Source organism: Gorilla gorilla, chromosome 2, assembly GCF_029281585.2.
Source record: "Gorilla gorilla gorilla isolate KB3781 chromosome 2, NHGRI_mGorGor1-v2.1_pri, whole genome shotgun sequence".
Classification (NCBI taxonomy): domain Eukaryota; kingdom Metazoa; phylum Chordata; class Mammalia; order Primates; family Hominidae; genus Gorilla; species Gorilla gorilla.
In genome coordinates, this window is record NC_086017.1 from 96,307,864 (window position 1) to 96,328,014 (window position 20,151).

A 20,151-nucleotide genomic window follows, 5' to 3' on the forward strand; every position below is an offset into this window, starting at 1 on the left:
AAACCACACAGGTATATGTTTTCTAGACGCCACACTTAAAAGGTAAAAATTACTAGTAAATTAATTTTAAGAATATATTTTATTCACCCAATATTCCCAAAATATTATCATTTCAACATAGAGTCAATACACAAATTATTAATGAAACAAATTGCACTGTTTCTGAATTCAGTCTTTGAAACCTGATTGTAATTTCTATTTACAGCACACCTCGATTCTGCCTAGCCATATTTCAGTGCCTTTTAGACATGGTGTTAGTGATTTCTCATTGGACAGCTCTGTTAATAGTACATGACATAGTTCCTTAATTAAGGTAATATAGAGATCCATTTTAACAGAAAAAAGCATCACATACATGTAACAAAATTTCTCATGTACCCTATAAATGTGTACAAGTTTTTAAATAAATAAATAAAAGAAAAATATTCTCAGGAGTTACCTACTTGGACAAATTATTTTTATTTCTGATTAATTTTATATACACTATTAAATATGTGCAAGCATAAACCTAGTTGAACATCTCTCAAGCTTACAGCCCTTATATGTTTATAGGATCCACACAAGTGTACATTTGTATAAAATGCTTACATGCCTATAATCAACATAAATTTGATATGATGAATATGTTTTGCTTAAACTTAACCAATGCTTGAAGCATGCATAAAAACTTGGCTTCTTTGAGCATGTTCTTTTTAGCTCAACATCTGTCACATACTGATTTAAACTACTACATGGTTGCTAGTAAACCACGTAGTGATACTATTTGTTCTTTCTAGGCAAAAATGGATTTTTTTTCTATATGGAGTCACCACTTTTCTTTTATTGGTTAATCTGCAAGTTATAATAGTTCAATAAGGCGTCAGTGTGATTTTAACAAACTCAAGCAATGAACTTCTTTGTCAGTTGGCTTTTGGCTGTATGAGCAATCATTCAGAAGATCCAGATATATTAAATCTTGTAGATTATATCAAAGTGAAAACAAAATATTTATAAAATATGATAGAGAAGTCTTGAATTCCCTGTGATTTAGTTTGCAGATGCCCCTGCTTGGGAAATTCTGCTGCACACTGCACTAGACTCTTTCTATGATATCTGAGTGGTAGCAAGGAATCATTTAAAGTCCTTGGAGGTTTACAACATCATCTTTTAGTTTTAGGAAGAGAAATGCCTGTGAATGTAGATAGAGGTTGTACATATATGCAAGAAACATAATTCCAGACTCATGATACATTTGATTGAGGGCTACAACATAATTTAAATATCCAAGTAGGTGTTAGCTTACTCACTGTGGGAGAGTAGCACTGTTAAAATACTGTTATTCAAGCCACATTTTTACATCCTTTTGGGGGGAATTGCCTTTAAAATGGCTTAGAGTTCTGAGAGAAAGTAAATTCCATTGTTTGTAATCTCCAAACTTTTACTACCAAATTATCTTCAAAAAATGAAAACTCTTCACTACTGAGCATGATCAGCAGAGCAGTGAAATTTGAATGAGTCTGTGGTCAGCCTGGGGTACTATTTTGAGAAAACAATATTCACTTGAATACATATGACTGGGAGAACTTCTTTTCCACGTTAAACAGAGTTTTGTTTGTTTGTTTGTTTTTGTTTTTGTTTTTGTTTTTTTGAGGTGGACATTCTTGTTGCCCAGGCTGGAGTGCAGTGGCCATATCTCGGCTCACTGCAACCTCCGCCTCCTGGGTTCAAGCGATTCTCCTGCCTCAGCCTCCTGAGACATGCACCACCACGCCCGGCTAATTTTTGTATTTTTAGTAGAGATGGAGTTTCTCCATGTTGGTCAGGCTGGTCTCAAACTCCCGACCTCAGGTGATCCATCTGCCTCAGCCTCCCAAAGTGCTGGGATTACAGGCATGAGCCACCGCGCCTGGCTAAACACAGTTTTTTAGCCAAGATTTGAGTAGCTCCTTTTTCAAATTTCTGGTTCTTGCTGAGTACTTAAAAAATTGGTTATCAACTCTACCCTCAGTAAAATTAATAAATTTATTAAATTTGATTATATATAGTTTATTTGCTTATGAAAAAAGAAGTCTAGAAAACTATTCAGTACCAGCTTCTAGACAGACTTCTCTTGCTAAATATTGATATATTCTTTGTCTGCACATATATGTGAGCACAAATTTGACTTGACGCACATCCACTCAGAAATGATATAACTTTCTTTTGCTTGTAAAAAGTTACTCAGAAACTGTTATATATGTTACTGAAAGCAAGAATTCCCTGATCCCACTTGCAGGTTGTGCGAAAGCGGTATGGCTCCTCTGTTAGGCCACTGTGTGTGCTCAAAACCCTTATGGGATGGGGAGCACACAGATGGGCAGGCGCAGGAGCCCAGGGTCTGGGGTTTATATGGGTACAAGATAAGGGGGCGTGGCGGGCCAAAAGGCAACTCTGGGGCAAGAAAACAGGAATGCCTGTTTCCATTTAGGCATTTCAGGCCTGAGTTTCCAGGCTTGAGGGTGGGGCCTCTGCCAGGGAAGTGCCCTCTTCTACCCAGTATTTCCCTGTTTCCTGTCCATATCATTGTTAAATAACATATTGACAAATTCACAGTCTCCGTGATAAGATGCTAAATATTACAAAATTTATGATTCCCTAAATACCATATTGATGACACATTCTGCTCTAAAATAATTTTCTCATACATCTATTTCTTGAATTTTATATTGAACACAAAATTCTCAGTGTACCAAACAAATCAATAACATATCTATGTATGTTCAATAGACTTTTAAGTCCATGGTATATCAATTTGCTTTAGGAAAGTAAAAGTTCCAGGTTCAAATGATTTGAGGAAATTGTGAATTAAACCCCATTAAATAGATTAATACTGAATATCTTTATTCTCATATTATAATAATTTGTTTTGTGTCTTTTGGATAGGAGTCTATATCCTGCAGAGCTTTACAATGTTTTGACCAAGCTACCACTTTATTTTTCTACAGGATCACATATCAAGACCACTAAAAAAAAATAATAATTCCTATTTTTTTAACTTATAATATTACCATCTGATGCTAATATGGATATTTACTGCGTAGGTAGGAGATTTTCTCAATGTTCATATAAAGAGTTTTTATGCTCATACCAAGGACCAACATAAAATTAAATAATAATATATTTGTAATATATCTGGTTTTATGTCATTGTATAAATTAATAACTATCATTAAATGACCTAAAAATAAACATTAGATCCTCAGCAGAACACGAAGTCCTAATGATAAAATAAGTTTGCTTATCATTGATTGAGAAAATTAATGCTTTGGAATTTAAACTATTTATATTAATAAGAAAATAGAATCTTTTAATAACTAAGATAATTTTATTACATATACAAGTATCTGTGATTGGGTTTATATTTTTCTTTAGGTTGGTTGTCTAAAAAAATAGTTAATTACCTTTGTTTGCCCTTTAATGACTTGAAAATATTTGTCTCGGATCTGCTATAACTGGATCAATTCATCCATTATTCAAGAAGTATTTATTAAAAATCTACTATTTGCAAGCATGTCCTAAATGCTGAGCATAGAATGGGAGATAAAATCAAGTCATTATATCATGAAGTGGGGTTTTTTTGCATACTATAGTCAATAAGGAATAAATCAATAACTCTAATATTTCTAATATTGACAAGTGCTTTGGAAAAAGATAAAGCAGAGAAGAGGACAAGGAAGTACCAGGGTAGGGGGTAGGGTTACAATGTTAAGTAGGATTGCTGGGGAAGTTGTCAATTAGAAGGTAGAATTTCAGCAAAGTGCTGGAATAGATAAGAAAACAAGCATTTATGTGTCTCTGTAGTGGAAGAATATTTCAGACAGAAGATAAGAAAGGACAAAGTCACCCAGGAGGAAATTTGTCTAGTGTTCTCAATAAGCAGCAGGTATGAACTGAGTAAGGGGAGGAGTAGTTGGAGAAGAGGTCAGAAAAGTAATAAAAAGGAAAATAGATCATGTAGGGCCTTGTAGGGTATTGAAAAAAAAAACTTGGCTTTTACCGTAAGTGAGATGGGAAGCCATTGGAGGGTTTTGGGCAGAGAAATAACGTTATCTGACTTATATAAGAAAACAGTTTGAACATTGTTGGGACTAGGCAGTAGGGGAGAAAAGAGGACTAGAAAGACAAGTTGGAATCGATTTCAGTAATCCAGATAAGCAGTAACAATGGTGGGAACCAAGGTGTTCATGGTAGAGACAATGTAAATGGTCAGTTTCTGAGCATGTTTGAAAATAGAGAAAATAGTATTTCCTGACAGAACAGGCTGTGGGTATGGCAAAAATATTTTAGTTTAATCACTTAAAAAGATCTAGTTTCTGTTTATAAAAAATAAACAGACACACCAAAAACAAAGACTGGAGAAGGTGGAAGGACCATGGGAGATGACTATGAGACTTCTGAATGGAAATATTGAATTGATAACTGGAATTCAACATAGAGTTCAGAAGAGAAGTCTGAAGTAGTGATACATGTATGGGGGTTGTCAGCATGGAGTAGGTCTTAAGGAAATGAGACTGAATAAAAGTACCAAGCGAGTGAAGACACAGAATTAAAGAGGAGAAAGGATTAATCCTTAAAGCCCTCCAATGGCAAGACGAGAGAATAAAGAAGTACTCAAGAAGAAAACGAAATAACCAGGAAGGTAGGAAAGAACTATAAGAGTGATCTGGAAGCAAAGTCAAGAGTATGTTAAGATAGGCCAAGTCATAGGAGAACTGAGAACTGGTGATTGGTAGCTGACTTTCATAAGAATAATCTTAAATGAAGTGGTAAAGACAACAGGCTGAACACAATGAATTCCAGAGAAAATGGAAGAAAGAAAATTAGAGAACCAATAAAGGGAACTAAACGTTGAAAGTTTTTGCTGTAAAAATAGAGCAGGGAAATGGAGTATTGTCAGAAAGACATATGGAGCAAAGAAGTTTGTATTTTAATTTTATTTTTTTAAATAGGGAGAATTACAGATAATTGATTTGCTGTTGGAGGTAATTCAGTAGAGATTAATTAATAATGATGTACCAGAATGAGAAAAGAATTACTAAAGTCATGCCTTTTTGTGGATGAAAAAGAACAGGGTGAAATGCATATGGGAAGGATTGACCTCAGAACATAATTCATGCATAATAACAGAAGGGAAGGAGCATGGAGCAGGTTGATTGGTTGAAGCTGGTGAAAATTCTTTCCTGATTGCTCTTTTCCTGCCCAGTGAAATAGGAAAGAAGGTTACTGGGAGTGAGGAAAGAAGGTTACTGGGAGTGATAACTTGGGAGACAGAGCTAGAAGTCTGGAGAGAAAAAGGAAAACAATAGCTTTCTGAAGAGCATGGGGTATTAATTGGATTTAGGAAAAAACAGTTTGATTGTTTAGCACCACTAAAGGGCACACTGGAAGTTTAGTGATTATGAATTTAAAGTGTGCCCAGCACCATGGTTAGCTATTTTTCTCCAAGCGTATTCAGCTGTATTGATACAGACATAGAATAAGCAGGGAGTTGTACTTAACTAGAGGTGGAGTTTTGCTAAATTAGTATGATGAGTAATAACAGGAGTAGAAAGTGAAAGGTCAGTGATCAATTTCCCACGTGTATAACTTATTCACCTGGTACTGCTCATTCTAATATCATTATTCTTTAAATAATATTAATAGTGAAATTCAACACTATAAAGGGGTATAAGGTAGAATAAACAAATTCACATTAAAACCCATTCTAATTCCAGGTTTCAGAGGTAGCCACTATAAATAGTTTTGTGTCTATCCTTCTAGACATTTTCTATGAATACATAAATAGGTAGTTTTTTTAAGCAAAATATTGCTTCTCACTATTCATATGGTTCTGGTACTTACTTTTTTTCACTCAGCAATAAATCACAGGCAGACTTCCATGCTGGTACTTACAGATCTATCTAATTCTACAGTGACATAATATGCTATTGTTTTTGTGAGGTGTAATTTATTTAAATAATCACTTTTTGATTTAGGTTATTTCCAGTTTTTGCTATTATGGGTAATGCAAAAGTGAGCATCCTTATTCACAGAAGTTTATTTGTCCTTGTATTATTTCTCTAATGCAGATTACTTGAGGAAGGATTGCTTAGTCAGAGTATGTACTATTTCATAGTTTTTACTAAATGAGTAGCCGAAAAGCATAACAATTTATTCTCTTCCACATTCTCATCAACACTAGATATTTTAAAAAATAATAATTCATTTAAGTATATATTTATTGTTCTAAAGAGTTTGAGCACCACTTTTTGTTTTATATTTTTAAAACTATGAAACATTTTAAATATACAAAAAATTATATAAAATACATGTAGGTACTGATAAGTTTGAAATGATTTTAATAGTTGACCATTGCTGTCTCAGGTCTCTAGTTTTTTTTTTTTTTTTTCTATTTATGTCCTTTGGAAAATAGAATTTCCATATACAGTTTAATTCTGACACTATATTTTCTCCTTTCTTTTCCCCACTTCAGGTAAACATTATCCTGAAGAATTTTTTTCTGTTTAACGTATTATATTTCTTACAGTTTTCTTTTCGTCTTCATTCTCCATTAGTATGTAAGCAACATTATAGCAGTGATTCATGTTCACTTTGAATCCCCAGTCTCTAGGATGAAAACGGCATATTTTAGGTACTCAATAAATAAATGTCAAAAGAATAATGAATGATTTAGTAGGGGTATGTATTCACACTCATGTTTTACTTTTACCACAAACATATGTAACAATATTTTGTATATTCTACCAAAAATTATAAATGTAATCATAATGTATATTTACTTTTGAAAATGTTTTTGACTTAACATTAGGTTTTTGAAACCTAGTCATGTTAATACTTTTTGATATAGTCCATTCATATGAAACTTTTGGTGCTATTACAATACTTATTCTCATTAGAATGGTTTGTTCATTTCCGTACTAAGGAGCAGTTAGGTAGTTCTATTTAGGTTCTTTCTTACTTTTTCACTTACAAATGAGATAGCCAAAAAACAATTGCCCGGCCATAGAGTAATTATACTAGTATTGCTCATTCTTCTTTAAAGTTTTTGTATTAATTTATATCCTTCCAGAATTTGAGTGTGTCTACATCTTCACCAACCCTTTTTACACAAATTGTGCCAAACTAGTGAGACTAAATTGCACATAATTATTATTGTTTTATTACACATTTACTTAATTCACTATCCGATTGAGGATCTTTCAAATTTTATTGGTTATTTGGATACACTGGGTTTTTTTAGGGGCCTGTTTATATTTCTTTTTTCCCCACATCATTGCCTCTTCCTTACTAACTGAAAATATATCACATATAGTAAATATATGTATATACGTGTGTGTATATGTTTGTGTGTATTGGATACTATTCCTCCACCTAGAAATAGTCTTTTTTGATGATAGCACTTTTGATGCAAAATGATCATTTTTCGGAATTTTCTCTTTTCCTTTATAAAGCTTTTTTTTTATTTTTTCTTACCCAAGGACATAAACGTTGTTTTATTTTCACCTAAAAAGTTTTATATGCTTGCAATAAACCTTTATTATTGATAAATGTACATCTCCCTTAATTTTTATAAACAAAATGAAGAGGTATCTGGAGATGATGAAGATCTGAAGGTATCTTCACCTGTCCTAGAATGCTCACTGATCAGTTCATCCTTTGTTATCTGACCTGTAATGTTCACAAGATTACATACAAAGCACCCACATATTTCTGTATTAGTTATTTATTGATGTGGTAACAGAATACCACAAATTTCAGGCTTTTAAAGAATGCACATTGATTGTCTTAAAGCTCCAAAAATAGAAGTTCTAAATCAGTTTTACCATCTACAGTCAAAGTAATAGCAGGCTGGTTTCTCTTGGAAGCTCTGGTAGGAAAATCCATTTCCTTGCCTTTCTTTTAGCTTTTTGTGGCTGCCTGTATCCTTTGGCTTGTGGCCTCTTCCTTCATCGCCAAAACACAACATTCCATTTGCTACTTTCATCATCATATCACCTTCTCTTTTATGGTAATAAAGCCCTCTGCTTCCCTCTTATAAGGATACTTCTGTTTACATTTAAGACCCACTTGATGATCTAGATAATCTCCCCATCTTGAAATGTGTGATTCAATCACTTCTGAGAAGTTCTGTCTTCCATAAAAGGTATAATTCATAGATTCCAGAAGTTACAATGCAAATATCTTTAGAACCATTATTTAGCCTACCACAATTACTTTTATAAAATATTTTTCTTTAATCAAGAAGTTGACTACTATAAAATAGAAAGAGATGTCCTTCTCTAATGAGTTGATAGTACTCTTTGTCTCTTAAATATTTTAAATATAAAATCATGTATTCCTCAAATAATTTTGACTTAGTGATGATTTGCTAATATTTTATTCGTTTAAATTATATTCTTACAAAACTTTTACACTTGTATTTTTATTTGAAACTTATCTACAATTTTTCTTAAAATGTCCTTATCTAGTTTTCATATCAAAGCAAGAATTAGTTGGGTATATTTCCTTTTGTTTTCTAATGTCTAAGTTTGAATAAGACAAATATCTTTTTCTAAAAGACTTTCAGATACTTCCTTGTAAAATGGCTGGATTTAGATATTTTTGAAATATTTATTGTAGAAGATGGGTAAGAAAGGATAAAGAATTGTAACTAATGACTCGAGTTTTTTAATGGCACGGGGCTGCTGAGATTTTCCTATAGCTTTTTAAGTAAGTTGAGAATAATTATATTTTGTCCAAAAAATCATTGACTTATGCTATTTCCAACATGATTTGTACTTGCTTTTTACAAGCCCTATTTTATTTACATTTATAAACCATTTAGTTTTAGGCCAATATTATTTCTGGACCATTCCCACAGTGGCTTTCTATGTATTCTTTATTTGCATTTTACAGGCATTGATGTGTAGAGATTTCATGGTTGAGTTCTGAATATTTTTAACGTACATTTTAAGGTAAGTTCCCATAGAATGATTTAGCATTATCACTACTATTGTTATTGATTTCTTAATTTTTCTGGAGTCAGATAATTAGGTCTGTTTGATTACTCTTTGCCATTTATTGAGACGTGGGTTTTGGTGGTCAATTTTTATTTCTTTTTAACTGGCATACTTGATTTAGCAAAGAATAAACTAAAAATCTCTAAAATTAACTAAAAAATATAAGGATATTATAATGATGTTAAAGTAAATTTTCTTCTATCTTACATGTTACTTTTGACCAGTGTTTTAATTCCATCTTCTTTTCATAATTGAAATATTTGTTGTTATAATGTTCCTGCTGTATTCAGTCAGTTTTGGATTCATTTTTAACTAAATGTATGGCAATTTATACAATTAATTTTTTTCTCCTGTCTCATTCTGTTATTCAGATAGAGGCCATCACAAGATTTGGTGCATCAGCAGATTTCCAACTGATATGGAATTATTTCAGTATTCTAACAGCTAATACAATTTTTCTGGTATACCTGTTGAATAGCAGGCCTGGGTCCAGAAACAGTAACTATTATGCAGTCACCATTTGAAATTCCATTTCAACCTCAGTTTTTAGTGGATTTCTCAAAGTATAGACATCTAGATTTATATATTTTTTCACTTAGTAAGTTGAAGATTTTTTTGGTCATCTTTTAATGCTGTGATTGAGGTTCAAGTTTGAATCTAAGTGTGATTTTTTTTTCAAATAAGTGGTTTTATTCTCCAGTGGCTTCAATAGCATTTTGTATGTTTTATTATTATGTAGTTTCACTGTGGTGTGACAAAGAATACATGATGTAATAAGAAATGTGTGTGCCATTGTGTTATCTTCCCATTTGGCCTCTTTTTCATACTTTCCTTAAGAAATTAAGTGTTTTGTTAGATTATCTCATTTTAGTCCTAATGTCTTTATGTCTTTTTACTATTCTGTGGTATTTTCTGTCTCTCTCTGTTGCATTCTAGCTAATTAGTGCAGTGACTCAGTTATCCAATTATCTTTGGACTATTTATAATTTACGTATTACAAACATAAATCTAATTTTGTTTTTTTTAATTTCACTGTCTATATATTTTTATTTGTAATTGTTCTATTTGTGTCTTTCTCAAATCTTCCTGGTAGTTTTTCTTCCTCTTAAGCATTCAAGTATGTTTTTTATGACTGTGATAATATTAAATATACTTATTTTATGTTCAATTTCAGATTACTATAATATTACATAGAGTATATTACCATATTACTGATGTTATTCATATTTAAAAGCACCAGGCTGGCAGACTGGAGCACAGGCCAAGGAGGAAGAGTAGCAGTTCAAGTCCAAAGCAGTCTCTAGGGAGAATTCCCTCTTCTTTGAGTCAGATTGGGCTTTTTCTTAAGGCCTTCAGCTAATTAGGTGAGACCTATCGACATTATGGAGGGCAACTGACTTTACTCAAAGTCTACTGTTTTACATATTAATTTCATTAAAAAATACCTTTACAGACATATTGTGAAGTTTGACCAAATATCTTGATTTCATGACTTAGCAAAGATGAATCATAAAATTAACCATCACACCTGCTGGAACAAATTTTTACATTGATTTCTTAACTTGAGGATTTCCAGACCTTGAAAGTTATTGTAAAGTTTCATGCCCTGTCTGTGGATGTCACTGGCACAGCTACACGTCAAATTCTCAACAAAAAGATACAAGGTTCTTCGGTATTTCCCTCCCCCTGTGGGTATTGTTATTGTTGTTTTTGCTTTTTCTCATCAAGCCATCTACGTACTTGTAAGCTCTTCAAGGGTTGGTCACATTTCTACTTCTCATCCTTTACAGATTTATGGCCCTTTCATCTACCTGTATAAAGTCAAAACTAATCCTTTAGCTTCCCTAGGGCAATATATGCTTCCCTGGGTAATGAGAGTATCTGCTTACATTCTTACCATTCTACTTTTGTGTTTCCTTTCTCTTTCTTATTTCCTCCTCCTCTTCCTCCTCTTACTCTTCTTTATGAATTAAATTATGATTCTAAAATAATTTTATCTCCAATTTCCAGATGCTTTTAGTGGGCAAAAGTTTTGCCAAATGATTTATATTTAAAAGACAGAGAAGCATTTTTAAACATCTTATTCATGTTTAAAATATACTTAAATATATTTTAATAGATTTCTTTCACTTCTTGTTGTCTTTATCTCACTGCTATTAATATTGTGCTCATTTTTTATAGTTTAAAATTTTGATCACTGATTTTAAGAGCATTTGACATATTAAGGACATTAGATGCTTATTGCTCATTTTATTTTCTGTATATTTAATTTAATTTATTTTTTGTCCTTTAAAATTGTATATATTTTGTTAAAGGATTTTTTACAAGTTGTGTGGTCACATTTATCAAATACATTTTTTTCTATGTAGCTTTTGGGTTCTCATCATGGGTATAAAGGATTTCCTCAACTCTAAAATATACATATATAATAACCAAAGTAAAATAATTTTAGTTACTTTATGGTTTTGTATTTAGATTTAAATCTTTAAACACAAGGGATTTATTTTGGTTTAAGGCATTTGGTATCCATGTTTATTTTCTCACAAATAATTAGGTAGTCATCTTCAAACTCATTTTAAGTAATCTATCTTTTTCCCTCTCCAAACACTAATTTTACAGATGAAGGAGCTCAGCCAGAGTATGACTTACCTACTGTTATAGGTAATTAATAATTAAAATGGGATTTAAACTGAGCTCTGTATACAAAATTCAGGTCTCTAACAACTATTCTTTATTTTCTGTTAGTATAGTAAAAATTATATTATCACTCATAAGATTTCTGATATTACTATACACTATTTTTGGTAAAGGATTTAAGTTTGTTAAAAGATACAAGTACCAGTACTAGTACAGAATCCTTAAGTGTGTATTTGTGTGTGTTTGAAAATTAATTCTCTCAATGAAGGATATCATAAAAATTAATAAGAACAAGACCTTTATTAAGCAGCAGCAAAGTAATGGCCACAATAACAAGTGAGTGTAGATTGTAATAAAGCAAATAACATTAAAAAGATGTTGGATATATGTAGGGAAAATTTAATTGGTGTATGTTCATAACATGAAGTTTATATCCTCTTAAGAATGTGAGTTTATAGTAATGGGATGTAAAAATTCAACTTGTTGAATTATTTGTTGTATACTTGTTGTCTGTTGTAATATAATTAATATACATACTCAATTACAAAAATGCATCCTGATGTAAACATAGAGGAAGGTGTTGTCTTAAATGTTTCTTTCCATTAATTGGTTATAATATCCCTGAAAATGAATAAAGAAAATATTTATAAATATAAATATGAATAACAGAATTTGTGCTCAATAAATGATTATTGCATTAAGGCAAATGAAATCTGTGCATATGGATATGTTCATTATGCTGCCATGTCTTTTTTAAATAAATTGATTAGCATATTTTTCGGGGTAATGTGTAAGGAAATATAAGACATTGCTTCTGTTCTTAAATAATTTAATACTTGTCTAGGAACTTAACATATTAACACACAGAGATTAATAATGCACATATATGTTATGACTCAAATTTATAGGAAAGAAAGCTATGGGCATTGAAAGAAGAAAGGGTTGTGTGATCAAAAAATAATGGGTGAAAATGAGATCTGTATGATTATTTTGCCTTTTTAAATAATTTAATATTCCAGTTGATGCATGACTAAGTGAAATAAATATGATGTTTTAAAATTAAACGAAGTAAGGGAGACATATACATCTGAAATAGAAGAGCCAGGAGTTTATGGGCCTCCATTCAAGCACATATAGGTGCTAATAATAAAAGATTAAATTTAATCTCAGTAGAAAAAGATGAAAATCAAAATGAGGCAACGTTCAGACAGAACAGAAATGGTAAAGCCAGAAGCATCCTCAAGGCAGTTAAATAGCAAAGTGCCTGTTACCTAACAATGAAGATATAGGACCCAGTGCAATGCCCACTTTATGTAACAAGAAGCCTCAGTTTTTGTTTTTTTAAGAGGGTAAATTACCTTTTATACTTTAATCTTAAAAAGCATAAATTTATATGTATACTCTTAATGAATATAGTGTTTAAAAGATTGTAAATAACAAGTATTTTGTAGAGAATTATCTTGACCAGTTTACTGTTATACTACAATATTCAAACCAAAAGGATTTAATACACTGAAATTTAAACGCAAAGACCATTTTTGACATGTCAATAGGATGTATGAACATTTAATACATTTAGTGACATTCATTAACATACTTTATTTTAACAGAATTATGCTATACTATACTAGTAGCAAGTATCTATAGCTAAAATAAATAATTTCTTAAAATTGACAACATCAAATTGCATCCATTAAAAAAATTAATGATTAATTCACGTTTTTATATTGGTCTTCGGGTTGAGGTTCATGTTTCTAATGCCTTTGAATCTTGATATTTGCAGTGTTTTCAGTAGCACATTAAGAAAGACTTTTGCTTCTTCAAAATAAAGACTTGATTCTTATTTTGAATTTTGAATTTATGCTTTTTCTTATTCATAGGTATTTAATAGGACTGCCTGATAATATTAGTGCCAACTGCCAGGATTATCATGCAACAATATAAAAATATCACATTGTTTTCTAGTCTTGTAAATGTCATATCAGCAGTCAAAGTGTCCATATATTTTACTGAAACCCCTTGTTTCTTTCTACACCACTGCTTCCTAATAACAGGAGATGTGACTATCTGAGACTTTTCAGGGCCATTTAGCACAAAGTATGGCTATGAATTTCAAACTTATTTTTAGTCTGATTTGTAAAAATATAGTAAAAGTACTATATTTAAACATTAGGTATTGCATCTTCTACCATTTCTTGATTTTTTCTACATTATTATCATGCTATATATATACATATATATATGTATATATAAACACATTTATATTTTTACACTTATATTTTTTTCTCCTGTATCTCAGTTGTCTGAAGAGCACACGGATCACGAGGTCAAGAGATCGAGACCATCCTGGCCAACTTGGTGAAACCCTGTCTCTACTAAAAGTACAAAAATTAGCCGGGGTGGTGGTGGGCGCCTGTAATACCAGCTACTCAGGAGGCTGAGGTAGGAGAATCGCTTGAACCCGGGAGGCAGAGGTTAGAGTGAGCTGATATCGCACCAGCGTACTCCAGCCTGGCGACAGAATGAGACTCTGTCTCAAAAAAAAAAAAAGAGGCAATTGATACAGAGTACATGATGATGCCATATTAATTACAATATTATGTTCTCAGTGAAGTTTTCTCTGACCAGTGACATCCTCCCTGACCATCTTCTGTAATAATATAACCACACTGTTAATCCCTTCCCTTACTAACCTGTATCATCAGACGACATTATACATTTTCCTTCGTAACTCCTATTTCCTCTGAGTAGATAGTAAGCTCCATGAAAGCAAACATTTTCATCTTGTTTTTTAATGTTTATCTCTAATTCCAATATATGGCAACTTGTTGCCACTAATAATTGCTTTTTCAGTGAATAAATGGAAAAGAAGATGGAGCTAGAAAACTTATGAAAGAGCAGGTACTGCTAAGAAGATGCAATTTTAAAATTTTACCTACTGTAAAATTTACCGATTTGGTGTAGTTTTATAAATTCTGATAAGTACATAGTGTTATGTAATCACAACCATAATAAAAATACAGAACAGCGCCATCAACCCAAGACTTTTTCTTGTGTGGTTTCTTTGCAGTTGATCAGTCTCCCTACTCCTAACTCCTAGCAACCATAGAACTGTGCATTCTTATAGTTCTACCTTTTTCTAAAATGGCATAAAAATGGACTTACATGGTTTGTAGTCAAGTTAGTCTAGCATAATTTTACTTATAATGTATTTGTGGTTTATACATGTTGTATGTAATAATAATTTATTCTTTTTATTGTTGACAGGTGTTTTATCACATGAATATGCCATAACGTGTTTATTTTTTCACCAGTTGAAGAAAGACTGAGTTGTACCCAATTTTGGGCAATTAAGAATAAAGCCATTGTAAACATTCACTTGGAGCTTATCATTTCTCTAGGGCTTACATACACAGTCAAAATTACTGAGTCATATAGTCAGTACATGTTTAACTTTATAAGAAACTACTGAACTCCTTCCTAAAGAGGCTGTACTATTTGGCATTCCCTCTAAGAATATATGAAAGTTTGAGTTGTTCTGCATCTTCACCCATATTTGTGTTGTCAGTTTTGCTATTGCTATTTGTGTTACTTAATTTTTTGATATTTACTTGTTTGTTTTGATAGAAAGAAATATGAATTTGATAAATTTCTAATTTATCAATTTTGGGGTAATGAGTCATGCTTTTGTGTGACATCTAAGACTATTTTGCTTACAACATGGTCATAAATATTTTCTCCTATGTTTACCCTTAAAAGTGTAAATTTAGGTCTATGATATATTTTAAGTTAATTTTTGCATAAAGCATGAGGTACAGGTAGAGGTTCAATTTATTGTACATGGAGGTCCAATTTTTCCAAGCACATTTGTTGAAAAGACTGTCCTTTTACCATTAAGTTACCATTTCACCTTTCTGAAACAAGAATTGTTCTTAACCTGTTGAGTCTATTTATGAACTCTCCGTTCTGTTCCATTTATGTATATGCCTATTCTTTAGATAAAACCACACAGTCCTGGTTACTGTAGGTAATAGTAAATCTCGAAATCAGACAGTGTGAATCCTTTCGCTGTTTTTCTGATGTATATTTTGGAATCTTTTTGATATCAATAGAAAAAGTATACTGGGAATAGGACTTGGATTACGTTGATATACAGGGAAATTGGGGGTGTTATAATATTCCTGAGACTTCCAATCATAAACTTAGTGTATCTCTTCATTTATTTGTTTTCTTTGATTTTATTCATCAGTGTTTTATGGCTTTTAGCATTTCAATCCAGGCCATATCGTGTAAGGTTTGCATCTAAGTACTTTTTTTGTGTGTTCTTGTAAACGATACTGTTTTTGAATTTTGATTTCCAAATGTTCAATGTTATTATTTAGAAACACAATAGATTTTTTAGAACCGACCTTGTGTACTGCCATGTTGCTAAACTCACCTATCAGTTATAGGAGACTTTCGTGTTGATTCCATATGAAAATTACCGTATAGATGTTTATGTTGCAAAGAGAGACAGTTTTATTCCCTCTTGCCCATCCGCCATTGTGTTAAATTCCTTTTATTTCCTTGCTGCACAGTCTAGGACTTCCAGCATGATATTGAATAAGAGTTGGAGAGGCCAATTTGTTATATTTCAATCTTTTATTTTCTATGTTTAAGATTGCATAATTTCTACTAATCTATCTTCAGGTATACTAATTCTTTCTTCCGTCATCTCTATTCTGCTACTGAGGCCATCTAGTATTTTTAAAATTTCAGATGTCATGTATTTACTTTCTAAATTTTCATTTAGATGTTTTCCATTATTCTGATTTACCTTCTATAAAACTACTTTTCATTTCTTTTAAGAGTATTCATCTTTACCTCATGGAGTATGTATTAAAGGCTTCTACAGAGTCTTTGTGTGATAAACCCATCATCAAGGCAATCTTGAAGTTAATATCTAATTGATTTTTTCCTAATTCTTTATCAGCTTCTTCTTTATGGTATGTTATTATTTTGGATTGTACTCAGGACATTTTAAATATTACATCATGAAATTCTGGACCCTGATCAAATCCTATGGAGAATGTTTGTTGTAACATTGTTATTGTTGTTTTAGAAGGTAATTGACATGCATGGGTTAAGACTGAAACTTCTATCTCACCTTCTGTGGGCACTAGCTACAATGTCAGCACACCTTCAGACTTTGCTCTGCCATTTGTGTATTGCCTGTTCTTGAGCCTCTCTGGAGTTCATCTGGGAACAATCTGCTTGGTAGTTTACAGTACAGTTCAATTCTCAAATATTTTGCTCTGCCTTATTTGCTCTGCTCCATGTGTGCTGACCCTGAGAGTGAGCCCATATTCACGTGTTTGTTTATACACAGGATTCGGGATCTGCTTCTCTAGTGCTGTCTTTGTCTATATTTTCTCCACAATTTCCAGTTCTGAGGTGCCTAATTTCCCAGATCCTGTAGATGGAAAAATAGCTTCTCAGAATTTTAGCCCCTCTGCTGTCAAACAATTCCGCAAGACTAAGTCTATCTTCGGGGCAAAACGTCAAATAAAAAGAGAGAGAAAAAAATAGTAGGAATTTCTGGCATACACTTTAGACTTTTGTCTTTCCAGTGTCTATGGCTAATGATAAAGGTTGTTTCTCTTTACGGTTTTAGGAGCCCATGCCACTGCCAGCACGATAGCATCACAGCTTTGAGACTGGGTCTGGCCTCAGAGCAGGCGAGACAGGAAAAATCTAAAACAAAAATCAAAAAAGGATTTCTCTCACATCCCTGGGATCTAAAAATTCCTCTTTTCTACCCTTCTGGCCAGACACAGGGGTTTTTCCCAAGAGATTTTGCTGTCTTTTCACTGTGCAATTCTGCAATTCATCTAGTAAAAGCCGAGTAATAAAGAAAGAAAACAACAAGAGCAACCTGACTACCCTTCCAGTCATTCCTTAGGTTTTGATTTTTCAATCTGTCTGCTATTGTTTACTTCTCAGAGTCCTTGTGGAGTTACTTTTTCTACTCTATCCAGACTTTTTGTTGCAATCAGTGGAGGGAAATGGATTATAGTGGGTTTGCTGCATTTTAGCCGGCACCAGAAGTCAGAAAATGCAGACTTAACTCCACACTGGCAATCTCAAATACTTTTGGGGACTTTACGATGCACATATTAATGTTATTAATGATTCATATATTTAACTTTATGATTCACATATTAATATTATTAATAAGCCATAAATACTGCTCTTATAAAGCTCATACTGTAATATAGAAGGTGAATTTGCAAATCAATACACAATTACAAGACAGTGTGATTAGTGCTATGGCAAAGTGAAGTGTAAATCTCAGAAGCAGCACGGAATGGCAACATTTCTCTCTCCCTGAAGAGGGAAAGTTAGAGAAAATTTTACTAAGACCTTGCCCTTAAACAACGAGAATGAAAACAGATATGAAACAGGAAGGTCCAGAAGGCACAACAGCATGAAAGAGAAAATAAAGGACCAACATTATTTCTATTCTCATGGCAAGAAGTGAGCGGATTGTATTATCAAAATGGATTGTTACTATATTATCTGTGTTAGGTCCAGAACGGCATTATCTTATGATAAATTTAATAGGCTTTTGAAGCTAAAAATGTCATCATAATCACTCATCTGAACTCTTTAATTAAAAATTGGTTTAAAATCTAAACTTTATATACTTGTCTGACCATCATGGAAATTTCAAATGTAGAAGTCAGATGTCCTGTCTCCCAGCCCAGAACTTCCTCTGCTACATGGTTTTATTTTTTGGCCATTTTTAACTGCCAAACAGAAAGTCAAAAATGAACAACCTAAGGATTATTATCATATTAATTGATATATTTATTTGTACTTTGACATGAAATATGGTCGGGTTCAATTTTCATTTGAAGGGTCTGACAGGATTTGCCAGTGCTATTGCCTTGAATATGAAACCAAATGCTTATCCTTCAATCCCAGGCAGTGAAAACTGTGACTAAAGGATTTAACTAGCTATTTCCAATGGAATTAATAGATACCTCATCAGAATAAATATGCTTAGCTTTTAATATAAAGGCTCCATTTTTATAATCCTCTATAGTTTTGAAAATTCTAACTTAGCTTTCTTCTCTTTCTTGTTAGGCAGCTGGCTGTATATTTACCCCCTTAAAAATCCTTGGCCATTTCCCTGAAGGGGATAGAGTCAGTGGACTGAATAGGATTAGCATCAAAAGTCACCACTGCTTTCCCAAGCAGAGTTTAAAAATAGGATCATTGAATAATAAGGGATTTAAGTCTCAACCGAGCAGGGTGTAGAAGGAAATTATTTGGATTTAGACCAATAGAGATTAGGGTGTGATTAGAGACTACCATGTCCTTTATATCAGATTGAGGGACTTGAAAGAGAAGACTTGCAGGGGAAAAAAAAGTCAGGTCACAAAATATTCTACTTGCTTCCCTAAATCAATCAAAGAAAGATTGCTCTTTCCCTATACACTTCTGAGTCTGAGAGTACTGACTGAAATGAACACAAAGAGGTGAAGGTCTAGCAGTGTAACAGTGTATGGTTTAATGAAAATTACCTTTGGGAAATAGTCAGTATAGGAATCAAGGAACCAAGACAGATAACCAATACTAATAACTTCTATACAGATCTTTTATCTTAAAGAATCCCAAAACAATTTCCAAGAAAGAAAATGCTTCATACTCAGCTGAAATCCATCCACCCCTAGAGTATGGTATTTATATTTCATATAGAATTCTTGCCAAAAACAAACAACAGAGAAAATTTTTTCTTCAATATAAGGCTAGTTTACATTGCTTAATCAAACCTGGGATAAAAGAAATTGTTCCTCTTTGGTGTTGCTGAAATATTTTGGAGGAGGAAAGTGTCTATATAAAATCACTTTAAAATTTTTTCCCAATCAAATTGAAGTAGATGTCAATATATTTTATTAATATAATTTATTAAGAAGGCAATTAGTGATGAGGCCAAATCAGGTGACATACACCATTTAAGTCTCAGCAAGTGTTTGTAGGAAAAAACTTATTTTAAATTTGCAAAACACTTTACTTATGTAAATTTATAACTTTGAAATAATGCTGGACATGTATTTTGTAGAATCGATTTGTTTTCTTTACGAAGATAGTAATGGTTCTTTGAAGAGAACCTATTAAAATCTATTTGAACAAGGTAGGACATGAATAATTCTTGTACATCTTCAAAACATATAAGTGAAACTGATATTAGAACATTTTTTCTACCTAAAATGTCATTTATTTGCAAATCTGTAGAAAGTTTCAAAGCAGCAAGAATATAAACCTTTAACATATAGTTAAAAATTCCAATGTGGCTGGGTGTCTGTCAGGTTTTCATTGCTGTAGTTATCTGTCTTTATTTTAGTGAATTTCAGATTTAATTTTTAGTTGAGAATTGAAATAGAGAATATGATCTAGAATGCTATACACATCAACTTTTATGTAAAGTCAAGAACAAATGATAGACCTTTTCC

The 20,151-nt window shown here is 32.3% G+C and overlaps 1 long non-coding RNA gene across 1 annotated transcript; it reads right to left on the reverse strand.

Moving 5' to 3' along the window:
- Nucleotides 1–11,934: 11,934 nt before the first annotated feature.
- On the reverse strand, nucleotides 11,935–14,738 carry LOC129532486 (uncharacterized). The gene is made up of 2 exons (XR_008678261.2): nucleotides 14,347–14,738; nucleotides 11,935–12,274 (listed from the first exon to the last, which is right to left on the reverse strand). It is a non-coding gene; the product is annotated as an uncharacterized lncRNA (long non-coding RNA).
- Between the last annotated feature and the right edge of the window lie 5,413 nt (nucleotides 14,739–20,151).